Source organism: Pseudopipra pipra, chromosome 1, assembly GCF_036250125.1.
Source record: "Pseudopipra pipra isolate bDixPip1 chromosome 1, bDixPip1.hap1, whole genome shotgun sequence".
In the NCBI taxonomy this organism is placed as follows: domain Eukaryota; kingdom Metazoa; phylum Chordata; class Aves; order Passeriformes; family Pipridae; genus Pseudopipra; species Pseudopipra pipra.
This window is the reverse complement of record NC_087549.1, coordinates 131,646,598-131,668,584: the sequence shown is the minus strand read 5'-3', so window position 1 is coordinate 131,668,584 and position 21,987 is coordinate 131,646,598.

The following is a 21,987-nucleotide window of genomic DNA, read 5'->3' as shown; positions in this document are numbered from 1 at the left end:
AAGAATAACGAAAAAATTCATTGGTGGTAGCTAAACAGGGAGGAAACTAAGGGGAAGGGGAAATGGAGAAATCGGTCTGAAGAACAATCAGATATCTTCTTAGCATACGTGGTCTAGCTGAAGACACGACAGAGGACAGCGGTGAGGGACTGAAAAGCAATGTGATATGCTGATTAGATGCTTGGATCTAATGATCTCTTCTGATCTGAACCTTGACAAGACAACAAGTTGCTTAGTTTAACTGCAGGAAAGATAAGGTTCTGAGGTGCAAATGCTCTCAGCAGAAGAATGGAGGTATGCTTATTTGCAAATAAAGTTAGTTAAGACAAGCTGCAAACCTATTATTTAAAGCTTATTACGTGTTATTACATACATTTTGGGTTTTTTCTACAGAGTTACATTTCATAGCTTTTTGTGCTAAAGCTATGGCACAAACAGAGTTTTATTATGGGGTAGGGACCTTATAGAAGAAAAGACATATATTTAGAATGTAGGTGGAAGACAAGTAATAACAAAGGTCAGATAATTCCCATGTTGCCTTAACTAAATAGTTAGGACTAGTAACCCTTTGCCTATATTCTGGAAATGTTTGGTAAAGATAAGCAGTCTGTTGTATTGTTAATCTATCCAGCAATGTATTACCAAGGCAAAGCTTTGTTAAGTGTGCCCAGAGAGCTACAGCTGTACCTCTTCAGGCTTGGTTTATGGTGCAGCAGAGTATGTGCATGGTCATGTAGACCTCCATACTAGGCTGAAGTCTGCTCCTGTTAGTTCTCCTACCTTAAAATGGGGCAGTTCAATTGAGTTGGTTGCTTTACTGGCAGATGAACTTCTTAATGACCAGCTCTTTTTAAGAAACTGTGGCAAGCTGAAGTCATGTATACAATGCTCAAGGAGGTAGTAAAAATTTTACGGTATGTAGAAAAAAAAAAGCAGAAAGATTTGCAGAAGCATGTTTGGTTATGTTAACCTCATCACATACATATTCAAGGCCCTGCAAGATATGGAGCAGATTAGGAACTGCACACAGAAAGGACATTAACATAGAGCAAGCCACTTACCCTTATCACTTCTTAGAAACACGAACAGAACTCTGATAATAGGGAATGAATATTTAAGTAATGAGTACAAACATCAGAAGAAAACACATCTGAATATGATCTATACGTTGATTTACCCTTAACTCACTGCTGCTCCTGATGCACGTCTAGTCCAGAATTCACAGCATGATTCACAATTTTTTTTTACTTCTTCTAAATTAGCCAATCCCTCTTATGAGAGGGCCAGCATCTATCAACTTCAGCAATGTTAGTTTAAAAACCTTTACGAACCATCATTAGCTCTCCAGTATCAAGGATATTATTCCTGAATTTTCACGAAAAATTGCTTTGTGATCTGGCATTTTTAAATTCATATTCAGTTGGACATATATTTGAAGTAGCTAAAATAGTTTGAAAGAGAGGAGGGGAATGAAACTCCATCTTATTAATAGAGTGTTGTTAAGAAAAGTGAGTACGCCAATTGTTAACGCAACATTTTACAAAAGTCCTTGTAGGTTTTATCCAAGCTGTGTCCCTGCTAGTGAAAATGTCATAACCTCTCATCCAAATATGCCCCTCTAGCCCTTACTAATTCCTACATTTTTTTCATTCCTCTGCTGTAATGTTAGTTTGCTTACTAAAGTGTGGGTACCTAACTTGAGGTCCAGCTGCTACTGTTTGTGAGCCAATCCATAGGACAGTGCATATTTTTGAAACACTGAGGCTGCTGTTTCCCTGTAGAAAGTAAAAGTGTTTCCCTGATAATGCACAACCAGCTGGCTGACCAGTTTTTGCATATGTACAGTCAAGGTTTATTCTTCATTTCACAGCATTCTGAGATATTCACCACTGATTAGTATCTCAAAAAAAAGCTTAGATTCTCTAAATAAATTCATTCAAAATTCCCAGGAATCCTTAAATTGTTCATATTCATCAGATCTTAAAAGAAAGCAAGGGTAAAAAACCGTACTATTATCTGACCTGAAGGGATTTATTACAGATACTTTATGCAGGATTTAAATAGATGCTTATAAAGCAAGATAAACTTTGAAAACATAACTTCGTATGTTACCACAGATAACGATGGATAAATATGTAAGGAAAATTAAAAGTGATGAACTAGGGTATAAAATACTCTAGCTGTTGTTTAAGCTGAGTTTTAATATCTTAAAAAGACATTTATGTTGTGGTATGCTTCCTGGACTGAATATCTATGTTATATAAAGGCCACTGAAGTGCTCTCTTCCCCTTTCCATTTACAGCCTTTTTAGTTTAGATCAATTGTCAACCATCTGAACACGAAAAGCCACTTCTAATATTTTTCCCTCAGTGTTTTCTCTATCTGCAGTAATCAATAAACGAAATTTAAAAAAAATATAAAAGAAGAAATCAATTAAATTTTATCAAGCATCAAATGGTGTTTTAACAAAACAAGGGGATTTGCTGAAGTAATGTTTCAGTGAGGAAGGAAATACCATTGACTTTATTACAGCTGCCTAATGTTTTCCACGAACTGCAGAAAATAATTCATTGTATCTTAGTGACCTACAATAACAGCTGACTGCTTGCACTTGATGGAAATGTGATTTGTGCCTACTAAAAATTAACTATTTAACTTCTCCATATTCTTCTCTCTGGTAACACATTAGTTTCCTTTGCATTCTCTTTTGAACTGCTTTGTGAGATGTGAACTCCAGTAAACACAAACACCAATTGCTATTCGATGTTCTCCCATGAAAGAAAAATACGGTCAGACTGCATGCTTCTGTGAGCCATAAACCCCATGCTGAGCTCTAAAAGAATGCACTTAGATGAGGCCCCTTCGTTTTAACAGTCATTTTATCTCAAAGGTTCAATAATGTAATAAATAAAGGAACATATCTGACAGTTGCACATGTGCAGACACATGCATACACATGCACACTCAGCAGAAAGTTCCAGGGTAAGAATGTTAGAGAAGAAGAAAAACCAGTAAAGGTTCAGGGCTGGACTAACTGAAGTGACAGTGTAAAGGGAAAAGTAATAACTTGTCTAAGTAGTGTGAAGCAAAATGAGCAGAGCTGAGGCAGGAAGAATGGGAACAAAATCTTTGTCTATTGAGACTTGTTAGATTTACTCCCACTGTTGTTGCTGCCTCCAAGAAACAGAAGATGTATCCAAGCTATCCTGCTGCAACTGACTTTGCTGTAAGTCTGACAGATTTCATATTTGCCATGTAATACCATCCCTTCATTACACAACTTACAGAATATGTTGTGTCTGTACTAGGCAATAGCACCGAGATATTGTACACATACCTATGAAGATAATACTGTATGTATACACAGTATCTATCTACACAGTGTGAAACTGTATATGTAGGTACATCACATACACAATATCTATGAACATTTACATCCACATTGCATGTATATACAACCACTGATGGACAGCCCTACCATTTACTAGGGAAGGAGAATTTGTGCAGGGATTATAAGGAAATTTTACTTTAATAGGTCACCTGAGATCCTTCATGTTCATTCAGAAGAAATAAGAATGTTCATTTCACCTTCAAAAATGACCAGTATTGTATGTCCCCATAATTTGTATGAAAAATAGATATGAAAAAGGGACATACCTACTTTGATTTTTATTGTATATAACTGGAATGTACTGCTTGTTTTTTCTAGTCTCCCTAATTTAAAGGAGGATAACTAGCATGGACCCAGGATTACTTCTACTGAAGTAATGCACTTACACAGAGGTAAAACTAGTGCAAGGAGACACTGGAGTCTTCATTCTACCATTCTGCACTGGTGGGATTTTGTTTTATTCCTTCAAATGTGTGAATGGAAAGACCACTTTGCATTACTGAAATGAAACAACACTGTAAGCAAGGAAGTGTTAAGATATTACTGTAATTGAAGATCAGCTCTTTTAAAACAGTTGAACCACTGTATTATTTAGAGTGCTATCTAAGTCTAGACCTCCATTTTATATGCTAGTCAGAGAATGTCATAGTGAACACGATAGTGGCTCTCATCAGCAAGGAAACTGTTTTCTAACTTGCTCGTGGCATGATGTCAGGGTACTACTCACTGAAATATGAATATCAGTTCCTTAGAGGTTGATGTTTAAAATACTAAGGAGGCCTGCTTATGAGCTGAGCTTTCTTAATATCAGAAATCAAGAGAATATGCCTGTTATTTAATCTTATCCTTTCTCTGTAACATCTATAACATCTCTGTAAGTTCTTCACTTCATTTCCCACCTGCTGCTTGAAGTACTGGAGACATGTGCCAATTGCCTCTATGCATGGGAAGATGCAATTGGGCTCAAAGAGTAGCTGAAATACCAAAGTGAGAAGGAACCTGTGATTATTGAACCACAACAAGCTTATATAATGAAAAGTTTGACTCTTCTGTCACTGGGGGGTCATTCAAAACAGTTCTCTGAGATCATTCACTGTTCTGTCCATCTTTTTATTTTTATATCCTTCCTGTCAAAGGGAAATGATTGGCTAAACAATAGGTATAAGCTACAGCAGACTTAATGCCCCCACAGGTACCTTTATATTGAGCTCAAAGATGGTGAAAAGACGCTTATATTCATATAGACCTGTATCTTACTTTTACAGGCATTTAAATGAAGAGAAAGTATGTAATGTAAACCTTGATAAACAGGTTCACAATAATGGCTGTATACTTAAATACAGTGAAAATCAAATTCTACAGAAGGGCAACACCCATCATGGAGAGTTGTGTCATAACAGACCTTGCAGACTAACAGATCCGATAACTAGCTTATGTGATTCTTACGAACTGAGGGTGGATATGTCTGACAGATTTTGTCTTGCTTGACCTCACAGAAAACATCTGTATGATGCAAACAAACGTCTGAACAATTTTATAAAACATACTGCAAAGCTTTCTGTCTCAGGTGTTCCAGTAACATGCTTCAGGCACTCATTATATAGAAAACATCACTAACTGATACTCACTTTTTACTATTAATTTCACTGGATATACTCTTTGGAATATAAGAAGCAAAATACAGACGCCTAATGGGCTTTCTCTACACCATCATATTCTACACTTCACCTTTCTTCTAATATCCCTTCTCCCTAAATGAGCCTAAATTGCCTCAAACTTTTTAGTCTAAATTGCCTCAAAATTTTTAGTCTGAATTTGTGCTGAAATCCTTCTCTGCCCTAGTAAGGATTTTATGAGAGCTCTTATGATCTTACACTCAGGTTAGCGAGGTAAAACCTTTTCTATGTGGCATTAAAATGTTTATAATATTATTCCCAATGTTTTTCTTAGAGTGACTTAATTTCTTGCTTGCTTTTCAATGACTGTTAAAAGTGGAGTGGATCTTTTTTTTAGTTTGTAATAATATATAGGTTTTCTCAGCAGATTTATAGTACATCAACATGCACAAGTAGTTTGATTTCTTTGACTTAACCCACACTGAAATCTCTATGTTGTCATGTTTCTACTTTTCCTTATTTCCCCTTGTTTTTCCTAGCCTCTTGCCATTTTAGTACACCTTTTCCCTCTTTTACCAATGCTTGCTATTGTTTTTCCTCCAGGTTAAAAAACAGGAGAGAAACTCTCACTTAGAAATAGATCTTAGAGAGTCCTAACCAACTATGACCATACTGTGGAATTTTATATTTTAATGCTATTAAAAAAAAAAATAACTGAAAAAAAGTACACTGAGAAATCTGCACAAATATTGCTTACAACACCAGTTGATAATGGTGCTCCCAGTGGCACCAATGCCAACAGAAATGACAGCACTGAAGCAAATACGGTTACAAGACATAGCTGTATCAATGCTAAGGCAGAAAAGAATCAGTTCCATATTCTTTGATTATACTTTTGAACAATATTATTTTAAGAATGTAACATAAATTCACATTTTTTTTCCCTAAAGGACACCTTTCAGAGGAGCACGTAGTAATATCTTGTACACCTTTTAATTCCTGTGAGTGCACACATGATCCAAAAGTGTATGTACTAAATGTCTTGTTCTTCCACTGTCAATATAATTGTTCTTAAATACAGTTCGAAAGATGAGATGGTTAACTAACTGTGCACTTTCTCAAGTTACAGCCATCCTTAAATGCAAATTAGGAAGCTGAGATTACCCTTATGCACGGCAAAGCGGGTGTAAAACTATTTCCTGTAGTGTTGTAGATATTTAAAAGTATTTCAGTCAATGGTTGCGATTCTGTATCAGTTTGGTGAGCATTTCAGTAGCTGAGAAATCAATATTTTCTTACTGCAGCTTCTTAACAGGAGCTGTGTTTTTCTCTAGTGGAGTTAGCTGCATGCAATTGCAGCTAAGTCAATTTTGTATCGTGGGCGTGTAGCAAAACACACCTCCAGTGCTCCGCTTGGCGTGTCTTTAGTGAGCAGCCAGGTTTACAGGCAAATGTGAAATTCTAGAGGGTACCGTAGCAGAGAAACCACAGTGGAATGCTACAATGAAAACATTAAGATTGGAAGCCCTACAAAACATAAAACATTAGTAATTATTGTACAAAAAGCTACTCAGTAAATAACTTATGGTAATAAGCTTTTTTATTTTTTGCATGCTATGCTAATGGATCTTCTGTGCAAATACAGTATTCTCTCTTACTTCTTAAATGTATCCTGACAATGAGACGGCTTGCTCTTTCTTGCCAGGTGGATTTTTCCCTTCTTCTTTCTTCTTTCTTCTTTTTTCTTTCTTCTTTCTTCTTTCTTTCTTCTTTCTTCTTTCTTCTTTCTTTCTTCTTTCTTCTTTCTTCTTTCTTTTTTCTTGTTCTTTTTTCTTTCTTTTTCTTTCTTCCTTCTTTCTTGTTCTTTCTTTTTCTTTCTTCCTTTCTTTCTCTCTTTCTTCCTTCCTTTCTTCCCTTCTTCCTTCCCCTTCTCTCCTTCCTTCCCCTTCCTTCCTTTCCCTTCCTTTCCCTTCCTTCCTTCCTTCTTGAATAGACATTTAATAGAGAAATTTGGAGTCCCTGTAAGGTTTGCCTCTCTTGGGAGTTCAGCAAATACCGGCTTCCATGTCTGACATCAAAAAGTAGCTATCAGGGATGTCTGCCAGGTTTACCAGGGTGCTCTGCCCTTTCAGACCCCTGTCAATCCATACAGTTGGTCCTCCACAATAAACACAGGCAAGTGGGACATCTCTCTTTCGCATGCTAAAAGGATTCAGTGTATATATCTTGCTAGAACTGGTGCAGGCAAGTGGTTCCTGGAATGGTGACACAGGTCATCTGTAAATCGCCTTTGCTTCAGCTCCACGGCTGCAAGAGCAGCAAGCGCTGGAGCCAGATGAGTCCAGAGAAGAGACTTTGCTAAAGGCTGGCCAAGAAATCAAGCCACAGGCAGAGACACTGGTACATAAAATACATTCCAGTGGTTGGCATCTGGGCCCTGCAGCTGCCAAGCACACCTAGTGTGTGGCCATGGGTGTTGGCTTCAATACTAGAACATTTTGAGAGGGAGGCCAACAACCAGTAACCAGAGAAGACAGCTACTACAGAAATTAAATTCATGTGCCAATTTGCTTGCTATTTCAAAAGACAAAATTTTATCTCATATGTATAGTTTTGAACATACCCACATAGCAGTTAACAGAAATATGCTGATATTTGCTAGTAGGGGGAGGGGGTAACATACTCACGTAAGTGAAACGATGCTCCTTGGGGCACTGGTTAACAAAACAAAACCATACCCATTATACTATTCCTTAATTAATGCACGAGTTTCCTTAGAGACCACAGCTCTGTTGGGGGACACAAGTCTGGCGTATTTCTTTCCCAGAGACAGTGGGGGGAGAGTTATATAAAACAAAGATAGAGGTGAAATGAAAGATATGCCACAAGACAGCAAGTTTCAGCTCCAAAGACAGGATCTGTGCACTATTAATGTGTGAGTAGGTCAGAGTGTCATGTAAAAACAGAAAGGTTGTATTAAACCTTTAGAACATAATAGAATCTAACACGTGGCTTAGAGTATAGTTTATCTAATGGGATGCATGCTACACAGTCCCAAACTGTATCAGGCTGTATATCCAGCTCTTCAGTGGAGACTATATCACAACAGATGATTACATTTAATAATATGTTGAGAATATACAGGGTCAACGTAAAAGCAGAATCTTTGCCTCCTTTCCTTTTAAAAAATAAAAGCCCTTAGGTACTTCAAATACTTGAGCTCTGCTAGCAAAAACTTCATAGAGGCTAATTTACCAATCAGATCACACGTTAATTAGCCAAAGGGATTATTGTTTTAAACACAGCATTCATTTTCCTTTGAACGAGGCTTGAGGACGTTGCTCTTGCACGATTCTGCAGTCCCTGTCTCCCCAAGCCCAAAAGCAATGCTGGAGTGCAGTGCTTCTCTGGAGAGCTCTCTAAAACTGTGAGGCTAAGATCCTGTCTCAATGACTCACAGACCTCCCACCAAATCTTCTCACTTCGCAGCATCTGCAAATTCAGTTAAGAATCTGAATGTCAATCAATGGTTTTCTCTGGCTCAGTAATCATTCACAATAATGATTTTGTTATTGAAACTTCAGCACCAGTTCTGTTGAAGATTTACAGGCCAGAATGGAATCCAGCTCTCTGGCCTTTAATTATCCCAGCTCTATAGTGCTAAAAAACATAGAAAAAAAAATCAAAGCCACTGAATTAGATATAACTTTACAAGCTCCTGGGAGATATTAATTTAGAAAGACAACATGGTAAATTGAAACAAAAAATCCTAAATTTCTATCATATATGGACTTGAATAAATAAAAACAAAACAAGAAACATCAAATTGCACTAGAAACCTGTCGACAATCTACTGTCATAATTTTCTTATAAGAGCTTAGCTTTTAAATGACTGCCTCATCCAGACTATAAATTATTGGTGAAATCTTCAACAGTTAAAATGGAAAGATATAATAGTCATCCTAGTTAATATGAATGTTTTCTTAACTCAGTTAAAGTCTGCAGAGTGAGAACCAACTACCTTAAATCCTGGCTTAACTCAATAACTATTTTGCCTCTGAATAAAGCTGTTGCATATTAAGTGTTTGATTTTAATCCCTTTGTTATAACTGAGAGTTTACTCACCAAATTACCATGTTCATGTCAATATAAAAAAATATTGTATGTGTATCACAGGAGAGCCTGTGAATTCAAATGGTAATGAGATCTTTTCTTTTCTGTTTCTGTGTTACTGGACTAGATTGTGCTGTACTGGGGCTTCTTAACAGTTTGATGTCTGTGGAACAGATGGCTGAACAGAATGAGTTACTGATGCAGATGCAAAGTTGACATAGAACCATCTCCAGGCAGTGATAATAGAGATGGATGGCTCTGGGAGGGAAAGTTCACAAAATGGTGTATCTTATCAGCACACTGTAGACCCTAATCCTTTGACATTTCAGCTTGTTCTCAAGAAAGATGATTTCTCTTTGCTATTATGCTAATTTTGTTTCTTTTGCTACTGGCCTTTTCATGACAACTGCAGGCTGAAGAAATTTAACCAATAAAGATTTGTTCTAATATAAAAACCCTACTTGCAAGACTAGTTACAAACAGCTTAACGAGGCAGGACTTTAAAACACCATTTTGGTTTTGCTTTCAGCAAGACTCTCATCCCTGCTCTATCTTTGCCTTCTACATGGCCTTTTGGGAGAGCAGGTCTGTATACTAACATGGAATTCGCAAATGATCCCTATGGCCACACTGATTATCACTACCTTGAAATCTCCTATACACATTGGCCAATAGGATTTTTACCAAGGATCTCAGCTCTTGTTTCTTACAGTCCTCTGCTGTGCAGTCCAATGGTCAGTCTATCATGAGGTGGTAACTCATGTCTGAGGTATGTTTTGTAACCTGTCCTATGTTTTTGTTTCATTGGAGCACACACATCCCATCATATGCATAAACTGGATCCATCTTGACTGCTTGAACTAAACCTGTTCTTTTCTTGTTTCTCTCAGTTACAAGACTTACACACTGTATTTATCATTGAAGAAGGTGGGAATTTAGCACAAAACCAGGTCTCCTGTCTTCCCTTCTTTCTCACTTCTTCTTATTAGCATAATTATCAATTCATAACTGTTATTATATTATTTGCTATTGCAACTTTCTCCTTCAGTCTTCCATCTGCTGCAGAGTCAGACCTCTGCCAACTCAACCATACCTGCACTGAAGCCGGTGCTACAGTTTGGCTCAACAAGAAGCAATGGAGCCCTAAGCTCCTCTCAGGGAACACAGCTGCTGAGCAGGAAAGAGAGCGTTTTTCATTCTGAGCTTTTAAGCAACAGCCAGGAACAAGCAAGTGCCTATGAAGAGAAAGTCAGAAGTTGTCTTGTGACAGGTTACATAAAGTGAAGATTTAGGCAAAGGGAAACCAGAAAAAGCTTTCTGCGGCAGAGTCCTCAAATAAGCAATGTGGCTTTGTCACTGCCAACGCTCCCTCCACTGGAGGGTACATTGTTCTAGCTGAAATCAACCCAAAGTGAGCAAATCCTTGTGGTGCTGGCTCTCCTCATTCTCTTTGGGCAAGGCAAAGTCCCTCCAGCTGATCTCAGCCACTCTCCTCCTGTCTATTTTGCTCAGGATGCATTAACTCTTGCCCCACTGACACCTGGATTGGGCCCTGTCTGAAGCTTCCCAACATGGTTGTTTGTGCTTAGACAAAGTCCAGGTCACTTGCTGCAGCCCTGTTGGTCTCCACTCCTACTGCTGAGCATCTGCCCAAAGGGCAGCAGTGATGAAGAGGGCCACGTCCCACTGCTCTGGCACAGGTGACACCCTCACACAGGTCCATGCTCAGCCCCCTCACCACACCATTGCTGGTTATTCTCCCATGGGTTTGCGATGTGGTGGGGAAGCGACAGGCCCTGTCCCACTGATGGTGGATTTCGCTCACGGTTACTCTCGTGAGCCTTGTGTGCATTTTCTGGAGCAATTTCCCCGCGGCTGTGGGGATGGGGTTTTCCACAGCCGTCTCACGTGGGCACGACACGAGCACTGGCTGTCTCTTGCTATGGTGACTAAAGCATGTGTCAAGAACGTGTCTTTTCTCTCCAGAGGCCGTTTTCATTACAGAACCAGGACAGTCTCGTCAGCAGCACCTCTTCAGCTTCAGCTGTCCACTTCGAGCATATCTATGCAAGAGTATAAGATCTGAGTAAAACCTATTATTCTTTTAATTGATATTTCTTTATAACGACCACAATGGCCAAAGCGCCTCCCTCCCTCCCTCCCTCCCTGCCCTCTCCCCACGGCTCCCGGCGCTGGCGCGGAGCAGCAGCGCCGCCCGGTGCCCGCCGAGCCCGCGGCCCCCGCCCTGCCGCGGGGCTGTGCCCGGGATTCCGCTGTGGCTGAGAGCTAAATATCTCTGGCCTTTTTGTTGTTCTTGTTGGAAACAGAAGCCCCCAGGTTCACCTCTCATACAGCACCCGTGGGGTTGAAGTGTGTGAAGCGTTTTTGTTGCTGCTGCCGTGCAAAACTGCTTCATCGCCTGACTCGTCAGCCCAGCAGATAAACCCAGTGCTCGTTTTTGGTAAAATTCATCCTGCCTTATTTTCTCATTCCACGGATGCATTAGTTCATTTCAGCCCTGAATCTTTTAAGTCTTGTACACAATTGTGTGAAAAAAATCCCAACAACCCAGAAATAAACAGAAGCACATTTGTTCTGTCAAAAACCTTGAACCACACCATTTTGGTCTGAAATAAAAGTGTGAAGAGTGTCAGAGACACTGCTTCTTGCACCAGCCAGAGGTAAGGGGAAGACTAGACAGCACCAGTAAAATTTAACAAATGAATACTAAGTTATTCTTACATATTTACTATGAGTACATAGGATATATTCCATTTCACAGACGGAAATATTGGCATAACATTGCTTCCTTTATGTCATATGGAGACTGAATGACAGATCTGAGGTTTCAGTTCAGGCATTACCAGATAACACGTGTGGTGTACATGTGGTACCCACCTCAAGTTTATGAAAAGTGGATTTTTCCTATTGAGTCGACAGTCATTATGAAGAAATAACAATAAAAAAAATAATATGTTTTACTCAAATCTTATACTCTTGCAGAGATATGCTCAAACCTCAAAGTGGATAGCTGAAGTTGTTGAGGTGCTGATGACAAAACTATCCCAATCTGTAATCACAATGGCCTCTAAAGAGAAAAGACATGCTTTTGCCACGCACTTTGGTGCTGAATTACTTACATTTTGATAGACACATTCTTTGCACAGGCAAAAGAGGGGAGGATGGCAATAAAGCTACCTAATCTTTCTCTTTGAATATCCAGGGATGGGACTGTAGCATCAGCAGGAGTAGGCAGAACTGCAGACAAGACAGAACCACCAATATAATTTTCATCTTTTCCTCTGAGAGGTGACTGGAATCTCCTCTGATGTTGAACAGGTAGGAGATGTCCTCTGTGGGTGCTTTCCCTAGATAATCCCAGTACCCTATGGTATATTTTTACCCTCACTCTGTGCCCACCTCAGGTGTGGAGAACGTCTTACTACTTTCCCTTTTATCTGCTTCTTTGCAGAAGCCTTTTATCTGTTAGAAGACAGCATATCCCCCTCCACTTTCCCTTTTCTACTGTTCTTATCCTAAATCTTGGCAGGATGCTCCAGTCTGTTTCCCCTAAGCTCTCCTTAGTGAAAATTATTCTTTCTGTTGCCACTTGCGAAGCCCCCTCCATGTTCTGTACTTCTACCTCTGATTTTAGACAGAGAAAGTTCCTCAGTACTCTTAACTTCCGCCCCCTAAAACAGTATTTGCAGGTCTCACACTTTTCCAAGAGAGGATTTCTTAGCTCCTGTTCCCACACAGGAGTTCACAGTCCACAGATGCTGCTTGGGCATGATGGGGACCCTGACCACTCCATCAGCACAGTGGAGGAAGCTGCTGAGGGAGCAGCACAGTGTTTTGTGAAAGCTAAACAGCTCCTTGGGCCTCCCTGTCTCTCCTCCTTCCTGCAGACCTGCCTTTGGCTCCTATACAACCAAGTTGTATCAGGTTGTCTCCTCCAGGTTTCTAGACTCAGGACTGAGTGCAGGGCTGTGTTTTTAGCACTGACCTGGCCAATCACAGCCCAGACCTGCAACTTCTGGGCTGTTACCTGTGTGTAGACCCTTCTGCTAAATCCTAAGTTTACATATGCCCACATAGGAATGAATGGCAGTCTTTTCAGGCCTTGCAACTTGATAAAATTAGGCCTGTGCAGATAATTTTCCCCTCGCATCTACCTTTTTTCCTCTAGCAGAGTAAAGCCTTTTTTAAACACTACTCCAAAAAATTCCTGAGCATGCTGGCAAAAGCTGATAGAGTTGTTTAACATGGGCAATACAACATATTTTTTCCTTGACCTCACATTTGGAAGCTGAGCCTTTTGGCTTTAATTAATATAAAATATGTCTGAGGCAGATATTTGTCATGGGAAAGCTTAGTTTTCAAAATACAAAGATCAACAAAGTTATGAGCCACAAAAAAAAATAATCTTACAAAGTAATGGAAAATAGGAAATTCTTGTAAAAAGCAATTCTGTCACCCTTTTCCTGTCATATATATATAATCAAATACAGTTCCACACTGTGCAATTAAAGATGCTATCAAATACCTGTATTTATTATCAAACTACTGCTAAAAATACAATTTTATAACAAACAGACTACTGTATACAAATAATAAGATCTTTACTTCTGTAAACTAAGATAGGCATAGAATGCAGTGTCTGGCATATAATACACTGTACCAGATCCCAAGTGTTATTAGTAAATGTACATGTGCTGGGAGCAAAACAGTCTTGACTTGGGGAGTTTGACTTAATTTGTTGCCAATTAACATAAAACTTAAATTACTGATTGGGGTATTGAAAAGCAAAGCAGACAAACACCTAAGCAGACACAGGGAAACGCCTTTCTTCCTCTTTCAACTTCAGTCCAACACCTCTCCATCCACCTTCCTAACCAAGGTGACAGACCTGCAGCAAAGGAGGTTGGTCTTTGCTGTGTAGTAGTTTACCTATCTCCTTTGAAAAAGACTTTACTCTGCTAGAAGAAAAAAGGTAGATGCAAGGGGAAAATTGTCGGCACAGGCCTAATTTTATCAATATTTTCTTCTGCTCCTTCCTTCTTGTTTCCTCAGCCCCAGTGGGTGTGACCTGTGGGCTGCAGTCCCTCAAGAGTGTCCCTGTCCCAGCATGGTTCACCCATGGACTGCAGTCCCTTAGGGATGTCCCTGCCCTGGTGTGGGTTGCCCATGGCTACAGTCCCTCAGGGGTTTCCAGCCTTGATAAGGGTCACCCCTTTCCAGCCCAGGATGGTTCATGGCCTCCCCACCACGGAGCGCCCCTCAGCAACCCACTACTGCACCCTGTAGGTGTGGCCAACATGCCACCCTATACAGCTCAGCTGGGTTTGAGCACATAAAAATACTTGCAGTTTTTAGGAGGTATGTTTGACTGAGATGAAGACTGAGGTTTTCAATTGCCATGAAGCCATGGCAAATTATTTGCTGTAAATATTTAAAAGGGCAAATATTTTACTCCTTGATAGACTGTACAGCAATATCCTGAGGTCCAACTGGAACAAATAAAAAATTTTCATGAAAATTATCCTATATTATCCTATGTGAAATAAAAGTGTACAGTTAGAAACAAAGAGAATATGGATTAAAATGAAATGTACATTCTTGTCAAGTGAAATACATTTGGGCTAGAGTTGAAAAGCAGTCTGGATTACATAATAAAACTTTTTATCTGTATTTACAACTAAAAAAAGAGTTGCAGTAGAGCAGAGTGGTCCACAAATTTGTGTCTGTTGAGATGTCACTTACTTTCACCTGCCTCTCAAAGAGCAAAGATGACTTGTGGGGTGAACAAAGTGAAGTCTTGCAGATCTCTTTCGGGCAGTTAATTGCAATGAACTCCTCCGGTTTTCATTAATCATATGCCCAGACAGTAGTAACTTCTTGTTTCTGGTGCTTCACACCAATATATTTTCCTTTTTTTTTGGAAAATATATTGTGTCTAAGCATAGCAGGTGGTTTTATACATGAGCAAGGCAATACAATCAATGACCACTTTAAGCATTTAAATTGCCTGGTTTTTTGCAAGGATCAAAGTTGCTATGAAATCTGTGACTGGAAGAAACTGGTGCCAACTGGTGTGTGCTTTTACAGCACAGCAGAAAGCAGCAGTATCTTTAATAATCACATATTTAGAAATGCCCTGAGAAGGTAGAAGACAAGTGCTTCAGTCCTCCCACAAGATGTACAGCTTGGTTTTTCATACAGGCCCATGTACAAATGCATTACATTACTCAAGCATGCACAATAACAACAGAAAAAAACCCTGCTGCTTTGCAATTGAATGGCCTTTTACATTACTCTTGTGCCAAGATGACACCAGATACAATGGAGCATCAGTGAATGATACATGATACATGGTATCTTGCATACATGCTGTGTTCTTACATTACTTATACAATAGTATGAAAATCATGGCGAGATATCTGTCATTGCAAGCAATGGCAAAAAAGTTAGCCAGGTAGTAGGGTTCATAAAAATTTTGTCATTTAAAGTTAACAACATTTTCAAAATCATCTTTTTTCATAATTCTCTCTCTTTTTTTTTTTTTTTTTTTAATGACAGTAGAGATAACTCTGCATGGGTTCGAAAGACTAACGCAGTGAGGAAGGAGATACAATGGACAGCCTGAAGTTGTAATTTGCAATTATTGACCAAAAAAACCCAAACAAAGCAAAAACTAGTTAAATGATAATTTTGCCTGTAAAAGCCTTGCAGCTGAGAAACTGCAATACCTATTATTTTAATGACAGATTTTGTGTGTTGTATGCCAGGAGACCAGCAATGGAAAACCCAAGGTAAAAAGACACTCTTTCTATATATGGGCCATTTTTCGATAGGCGTGAGGGAAAAGGCTGCACTGGTATCCTGAAGTTTTCATTTCTGCCATAGCCTATGTAGATAACGTTACCCTCAGCTCTTCCATCCAAAGGAAGCAAAAGATCTTGAACAGGTGTTGCCTCCAGATATTCCCACTCTGCCAAAGGGAATCCAGTTCATGTTCTGGAAGTGAACTAAGAAGCTGATCTACTTTTCCTTTATGAACAAATCTGTCCAGACCACTTTTGCCAGATAGAAAAGAGCCAGAGGCTGCCTGGAATGATGCAGAGTTTCATAGAGCTCTTTGAAAGACTCATTTAAGCATTTAACAAAAGTTTCCATTTTCCTTGAATCTTCATTTAGTTGTTTTATATTTTGGGGCCAGAACAATATAGAGGCTAGGAAGAAAGGCTCTACACACTAGGAAGTTCGGTCCACTTTCTCTAGAATGCTTAGAAGCATTCTCTTCATCTCTTTAGGATGATGTAATTTAGGGGATTTAGGTATAATGCAGTTAAGAACAACATTTGCCAAAATCAAATTCTGTTAATTTTTCCAAGTTGCTTGTTAATTCTTCTCACACACAGTCGAATACGTTTCTACTATGTCTTCTATTTCTCTGTCAGCATTTCTGAGGAGGTATTTAAAAATTCCAGAAAATGTGTCTGCTTGGAAAGCCCCCCCAGTGTCCCTGTGTGCTTCCATATACTGAGAAATGGGTCAGTTTGAGATCTGTTTACTTCTTAGCTGCTCAAAACTGAGATAACAAAATGTTTCTTATTTCTTTGTATTTGGTTAAACATTCTTGAACCTTACTCTCCAATTTTGCTTCTACAATTTCCTTTTATCTGGTCTGTGGTTTGAAAAACACAAGGTAGTCTTTCAAAAAGTCAAATGCCCTTTTCAACCTTGATTACAAAATACGTAAAAAGCTGAAATAATGTTCAACAACCTTGAACATTTCACTGTCTGTGTTGGGGTTTTCTACATAGAATCATAAAATCATAGAATCAGCTGGGTTGGAAGGGACCTCCGAGATCATCAAGTCCAACCCTTGATCCACTACTGCTGCAGTTGCTAGACCATGGCACTAAGTGCCACATCCAGTCTCTTAAAAACCTCCAGGGACAGAGAATCCACCACTTCCCTGGGCAGCCCATCCCAATGTCTGATTACCCTCTCTGTAAAGAAATTCTTTCTAATATCTAACCTAAACCTCCCCTGGCACATCTTAAGACCATGCCCTCTTGTCTTGCTGATAGTTGTGTGGGAAAAGAGACCAACATTCAAAACACTTTTCCCTGACAGATACTTTGTAATATTTTTTCTACACTGTTAAGTCTTTTTTGCTATTTGACAAGGTGGTATTAGGTCATAGGTTGGACTCGATTATCTCAGAGGTCTTTTACAACCTAATTGATTCTGTGATTCTGTGATTTTATTGTATGGGCTGATGTGACAACCATTCCTTCCCCAAAACTGGCTTTTAACCTAACATTCCCTAGCTTCTGATCTCAGTAGGGTTTGAAGCAGTATCATCCTTCCTCCAGTTCTGGCCTCTTCTCTTGCACTGATTGTGTGGCGAGCTGGTCCAAGGAACTGCAGCACACTGTTATACATCAGCTTAGTCTATGGACAGGTCAGATCCAGTCAGTTTTCTATGAGGTTGCTTGAGCTCTTTATTAGAGTGGGCCAGATCATGCCAGTGGAATGAGTGGAAGGTGTTGTAAAACCACATACTTGTATGGACATGTGCATTTGCAGGCTTCCAAAATCTACAGCCGAAATTGTTATGCATATTCTTTTGTGTTATGCAATGTTACAAAATTATACTTCACAACCCTTATTTCTTGTGTTGGAAGTTCTAAGTAGATTATATGCATGATTGATGAAACTGGAACAAATACATTTATTGAGTAATCTTTTCTTTTCCCAGTTTCCTAAAGAGGCATCATTGACAAATGGCACTCTGTTTTCCCTTCTCATGCTGGCAGTCAGATGGGGATGCATGCTGAAGCTCAGTAGTATTTTTGTGAAGTTACATGCTGCTATGACTGCAAGTTGTACAAACTTAGCTGAATTAGCTAGTGTGAGTACTGGTAGCAGTGCAGACAGACAGCAAGGACGCCTGAGGGGCTGAAACCCAAATTATGTTACTTACACTCCCCCTGAGTTCTGTGGCCAGTGCTGAATACCTGTGTCTGAGAAACTTAGGGAGTCAGAGAACTGTAAAAAGCTGGACTACTAGGTGTCTCGACAGAAGGAACCTGCAGACCTCTCAGAGGACCCAAGTGGGTCTTTCCTTTTCCTTGTCTTATTAGAGATGGACAAGAAGTGATCACAGCCCCTTGTGTTAGAAGAAATTTTCTACACACTAGAGGACTTACTTCATCTTTCTTTGTATCTTTTCCCACTAAGATAAAATATTTTTTTAGGCCTGTTCTAAACTTTTTCTCATTTATGTTGCTTCTCTACGGCTTTCCTCATTTGGCTGTATTTTCAGACAGACTTGAAAGGAATTTCAAATGGAATCCAGTTTTCTCATTGTCCTAACCTGCTGTTTAGAATAGTGATCCAGAATATTTGAATGTATTTGGAATTTTCTGTACTTTTAAATATAACTTGTGGATGGGACTAAGCATGACAGACTCAAAGGACTTCAAAAGTGCTTGAAAGCCAGGTTTTGAATTTAATATGATTTGATTAATCAGCATACAAAAATTTAGCAAGATGAAGTTAAAGAGGAAAGTGTAGCTCTAAGGAAAACATATGAAAGATGTCCAACACAATTTAGTTCTCTCCCAGGTAAGCTTTTGTCTTGACTTAGCAAAACATCCTTATACATTTACTATTAAGATGAAAACCAGTTACACAGAAGATACTTTTTAGCACTACAGGAAATAAAAAATATGTACCTTGATGAAGATATGTGTTGACCTTTGACAGTAGTTTCCTAAATAAGAACATGTGTTAATTTTTGGCTGGGGTATGCTATTGTATTGAGTTGCTCTAGGTCAGAAGCCCTGCCCTAATATCTCTACATTAAATTGTATCTGAGTTACAAGATCCTCTGTAACCAGCAGCTTTGTACTTTGCCCTGGAACGCAGCACATAGCCTGAGGAGATACATTCATATTATCTTTCTAGGTGGAGCAGGATTTCCAACATGCTGGTATTTGCATTGCATGTTTAACTGAACTGTGATGCAGATTTACACTTGAACGGATTCTTAAGATGTCTAATATTTTGTCTATTGTTTATTTACCACAGATTTTAATCATGAAATGATAATTTGCTTTTTTCCCCTCATTATTTTGATGACACGGCACAACTGGCACTTTCCATCACAAGGCTGCATCAGTTTCATTGCTTACAATGTGATCTCTTTATATCTGCTTGTGAAGTGTTTGGAAAGTTTTGGAGCAGTTCTGCCTCTCTAGAAAAGTCCTATGGCCTCCATGGAAAGGCAGTGAGGGAGCAGGGCTCCTACTGTGTAGAAGCTGGGCTCATGAGTCTTTAGGAAGAACTACTTGTTGAGCAAAACATTTCTGTACAGACTTACATAGGCTGTTATACTGTCAGCCAATGATAAAGATTGGATACTGCACCTGAAAGTTTTTAAGAGATGCTCATGAACAACATTCTGCAGTTTTTTGTGTATGGGTAGAGAATATACTCAAAAATAGAGCATGACTGACTGTTCAAGGGCATCTAATACAGCAGCATTAAAAAAAATACTTGGTTAGCCACAAAAATATTCACATTACAACCATTTAGCTACATAGAAAGTAGCTTCTATAAATCAGGAAGCCTCTTCCAGGACAGAGGATTGAGGAAATAGTCCTCCCTCAAATGTACAACTCACATGAGACACGATCAATTCATGTGTCTACCAGGAAGTTAGTGTTTACTAATGTAAGCTCCTTTCCCTTTCTCTTTCTCACTGTCCCATGCATAGTTCTCCAGAAGCTCCTGCCATGTCCTGTGGGAAGCCATTGCCCTCTAGCTTCCAGAAAGATGTATGATACAGATACATTATAGCACCGTACTGGTGACAGATTTCCAAAGGAATTATGCTAACACTAAAGAAAGTCCATAGAAAATACGTAATTCTATTTTATTTGAGTAAGGCAAAAGAAGAAATAAAAGAGAAGCTGCTTAAAAAACTGTTTTAACCTGAGATCATAAAACAATAAGGTCTCTCCTTTTCAAGTCTCAGCTTTCTACAGCTAAAGCATGGAGGTACATGCACAGTACCATGCACAGTACTGTGTTTTATATCTTGCTTAGCTGGCCATGCATGTTTAAGGGAGTGTTATCTGGAGGCATACATTCCCTTTACATTAACATGAACTCATTGTGTTATAACTGCTAGTGTCATTTTTGCTGAGACTTACGTACTAATCATCTCCCTCCCCGAGCTCACAGAATCACAGCATGACTAAGGCTGGAAAGCCCTCTGGAGATCATCTAGTCCAACTCCTGCTCAAAGCAGGGTCTCAGGAAAATCTCATTCCCTAGCTATTATACCAATTAATCTTTACAGTATAAAATTGTATCAACTTTCAAACCGATGTATAGTTTACATTGTATACTGAATAGCCATGCTTAAGCAAGCAAAACAAAGGGCCCCAGCTCATGGTAATGATGAGGACAACCTAGTCCCTGAGATAAGTACTTTACTTCTTGGAAACTTAAAAACTGTCCATGAAGGATAAAAGATACCCCTGGACAACTAAGATAATGCCAGTATCCTAGCCCTAGCCCTTCTAACATATATTTGAAACCTTCCCACTGTCTGTCTCCATAGATAAGTAACTATAGCAAGACCAACTCCAGGGCCATCTGATCAATAAAGAAGCTGGTGGATGATGAATCATATAAATATAGCTGCTTTGTGAAGTTTTACTATGGTGAGTAAATGGTAGTGTGTGTTTGTTAAGCAGTAATTAGTAAAATCCTGTTGCACCTGAACGCTTGCATTGCTTTGAATGGGATACCTCATATGCATGAATAAAATAATTACTCTTGTAATTCTATGCTTTGCATCCCAGATTCTCTCCTTAGATGGCATGGGCCAGTGAAAATTTTAGTTAAACTACAGCAGGTTGCCTGGGACTGCATCCAGTGGGTTTGCAATATCTTCAAGGACAGAGACTCTACAGCTTCTCTGGGCAGCCAGCCACTTCCAGAGTGTGACCACCTTGACACTATAAAAGATTTTCCTTATATTATAAACATTGATAAGATCCCCCTGAGGCACCTCTTCTTCAGGTTGAACAGTCTCAGCTTTCTCAACTCACCATTGTATGGCAGATGATCACTGTTGTGGGTCTTCTCTGGATTTGATCTGGTGTGTCCATGTCTTGTACTGGGGAGCCCAGCCCTGGACCCAGCACTCCAGATGTGTTTCACCAGTGCTGAGTAGAAGGGAAGGGTCACCTCCCTCACCCTGCTGGCAATGCTTCTCCTAATGCTGCCCAGGACACTGTTGGTCTTGATCTTCCTGCAGTCTTAATAGGACTGTGGAATATAGTCTGTTGCCCTGTAAGAAGGGGTTAATATTTCAAAGCCATAACAAAGTGTAAGATGGAGCATTCCCATATGAGCAGTGGTGACAGCCCATATTCTTCAGTATTCTTATGAATTGCCTTTAAGCTATGTAGTAAGAAAAGATCAAGTACTACACACCACCTTGTGACTTGGTACAAGTGCCTGGAGATGGTCTGACTGCTGTTGCTGTTCCTACACTACAAACTTCCAGAGTTATGGCTTATGTTCCACACCTTTGATCTCAAGTCCACAGCCTCATTTCATTAAAGCCATTCTTGACCCTAATCAGTGGGTAAATGAAATGGCAAAAGCCTCCACCAAAAGGACTGGGGGAAAAACATGGCAAGACTTTTTTAAAATCTCCCCCCACCTCATTTCAAGCTTTGAACATACTGCTTTCTCATTACACCCAACTCATATTTGAACAGCCCAATGCATACATCATCTAGTTCACTGGATAAACCTTCCACTGGTTTGGTA